Source organism: Saccopteryx leptura, chromosome 6 (assembly GCF_036850995.1).
Source record: "Saccopteryx leptura isolate mSacLep1 chromosome 6, mSacLep1_pri_phased_curated, whole genome shotgun sequence".
In the NCBI taxonomy this organism is placed as follows: Eukaryota; Metazoa; Chordata; class Mammalia; order Chiroptera; family Emballonuridae; genus Saccopteryx; species Saccopteryx leptura.
The window spans coordinates 2,251,369-2,254,494 of NC_089508.1; positions in this window are offsets into that span (position 1 = coordinate 2,251,369).

Sequence of the window (3,126 nt, forward strand, 5' to 3'; positions counted from 1 at the left end):
CGGGAGGGGCGGGGCTTGTTAGGAGGGGCGGGCCTCCTCGGGGGCGGGGTGTAACTGCGGAGGCGGAGGGCAGCGCCTGCGGGGACACGCGTGGGGCTGAGTTTGGCCCGAAGGTGCTGGGGAAGGTGCTGGCTGTGGAGGCCCCGGCCAGTCCAGGGCAGGACCAGCAGGGCCGTGGAGGCACCCGCTTGGGGAAGGGAAACACTGGGGGCGGGGCCTGAGCCCCTCTGGCGATCCCAGCGCCCACTCTGGCGGGGCCTCGGGGTGAGTATCTGTGACAAGGGCGCAAAGACCCTGTGCCACACAGACGTCAGAGCCAAGGATCCTTGAGCAGTGGGGCCGCCCTCGGGTCCCAGGCAGCCGCACAGCCTCCCGCCTCCCCCCCCCCCTGTGCCGCAAAGGAGCCAGCGCTGCTGACCACCCCTGGTGTCCACTCTTTGGGGTCGCCAGGAGTGGACAGAAAACCCTGCCTGCCCCTTGCACCTCATGCAGAAGGGCCGGAGGGACCCGCATCTGATTTTGATTCCATGTAAGTCACTTTGATACTGATAACAAAAAATATCTTCTACACTCAAATTAATTCTGCTAGCTGGGGGGCGGGGGGCGGTCTGTCTGGGTTTGCTCCGGCTGCCATAACAAAAGATTGTAGACCCAGCAGCTTAGACAAGGCATTGTCTCTCCCGCCTGGAGGCTGGAAGTCCGAGGTCAGGGTGTGGCGTTTCTCCTTGGTGTCTGGATGGCCCTTCTTCTGGATGTGACCCCTGGTTCCTCTGTGTCCCGATCTCTTCTTATAAGAATCACCAGTCAGACGGTGATTCTAACAGCTTTGTCTCAACCTAGTCACCTCTCTAAAAGCCTGATCTCAAATACAGCTGCATTCTGAGGTGCTGGGGTCAGGGCTTCCGATTGTGACTAGGGGAAGACACAATTCAGCCCCTCCCGGGGGGGAGGGGGCTGTCTGGCCTGTCCACATGGTCATGTCGCCATCCTGCTCGATAGGTGTGTCTGTCCTTGGGCTTCTCCCTGAGGGTCCTAGCATGGGCTCCTGGCTGAGGGCAGGTGAATTCTTTCCCATGGGCCACAATTTACCGTTTGGGGTGCCATCCCTGAACAAACCACCGGGCCACCACCAGGCCCCGCAGATGGAGGACTCTGGTGCTGTCCTAACTGGTTTCTCCAGGGGCGTGTGAGCCACGCCAGGTGCCTACTGTCATGCCTGCTGGTCTCTGGGCAGCACCGCTGTTATGCTGACCGTCTCCTGCGCTGCCCTGACCGCCCTTCTGCTTACAGCTAGCTGCCCATACCCACAGTGCTCTCATAACCAGTTTTCATGACACTGGACTTGGCGATGACTTACTGGATCTGACATCAAAAGCACAGGCAACATAGGCAAAAATAGACAAACTTTAAAAAGTTTTCTGTATCAAAGGACACAATCCACAGAGCAATAAAGCGACCCAAGGAAGCAAAGAAAATAGACTGTCACAAAAATTAGGGGATATTTCAAAAATGAATATGAAGTGCTGAAATATCCCCTAATTTTTGTGACAGTATATTCGCCAATCAAAGGTCTGATAGAGTTAATACCCAGAATAGAGAAGGAACTCCCATGACTCAACAACAACAACAAAAATCAAATAACTCAGAAATTGGCAAAGGACTCAAACAGACATTTCTCTAAAGATTATATACCAATGTCCAATAAGCATATGAAAAGGTCCTCAACAGCACTAACCATCAGAGAAATGCAAATCAAAAACACAAAGTAACATCATGTCACACCAATTAGGCTAGCTACTAAAAACCAAACAAATAAACAACAAAAAAAACAAGTGTTGATGAGGATGTGGAAACATCGGAACCCTTTTGACACTGCTGGCAGAATTGTAAATTGGTGTTGCCCCTAAGGAAAACAGTGTGGAGATCCCTCCATAAAATTAAAACTAGATCTACCCTATGACCCAGCAAGCCCACGTCTGGGTGTGTACACAAAAGAATTGAAAGCAGGGTCTTTTTTTTTTTTAATATATAAATTTTTTATTTTCTATACAGGGACAGAGAGAGAGTCAGAGAGAGGGACAGACAGGAATGGAGAGAGATAAGAAGCATCAATCATCAGTTTTTCGTTTTGACACCTTAGTTGTTCATTGATTGCTTTCTCATATGTGCCTTGACCGTGGGCCTTCAGCAGACCGAGTAACCCCTTGCTCGAGCCAGCGACCTTGGGTCCAAGCCGGTGAGCTTTGCTCAAACCAGACGAGCCCGTGCTTAAGCTGGCGACCTTGGGGTCTTGAACCTGGGTCCTCTGCATCCCAGTCCGATGCTCTATCTACTGCGCCACCACCTGGTCAGGCAAAAGCAGGGTCTTTTATTTTTATTTTTATTTTTTATAAATTTTTATTTTAATGGGGTGACATCAATAAATCAGGGTACATATATTCAAAGAAAACATTTCCAGGTTATCTTGTCATTTAGTTCTGTTGCATACCCATCACCCAAAGAGAGATCGTCCTCCGTCACCCTCTATCCAGTTTTCTTTGTACCCCTCCCCCTCCCCCCTCCCTCCTTCCCTCCCCCCCCCCCCCCCCCCCGTAACCACCACACTCCTGTCCATGTCTCTTAGTCTCGCTTTTATGTCCCACCAATGTATGGTATCCTGCAGTTCTTTTTTCTGATTCGCTTATTTCACTCCGCATAATGTTATCAAGTTTCCACCATTCTGCTGTAAGTGATCCGATGTCATCATTTCTTCTAGCTGAATAGTATACCATGGTGTATATGTGCCCCATCTTCTTTATCCAGTCTTCTATTTTTTTTTACAGTGATTAAAAGCCTTTAAGCAAACTCTTGGCCAATACAGCAAGAATCCATAAGAGTAGTGTCCTTAACATGTTCACCAAGTCCAAGTTGGCCCCATCACCATGCCAAATCCCTGAAAAATGTAACCCAACCACAGTTCAGTCTGTTAGGAGCTGTCACAGGGAGCAGGAGTCCAGGAAAAGTCCACATCCAGGAAAAGTTCGCATGGCACTGGAATTGTTGTCACCATTCTATACTTTGCAGCTCATGTCCAAGTCCCAATGACCGCTGCTTCTAGCTGGTAATGATTCAGGTAGACTGGAAAAG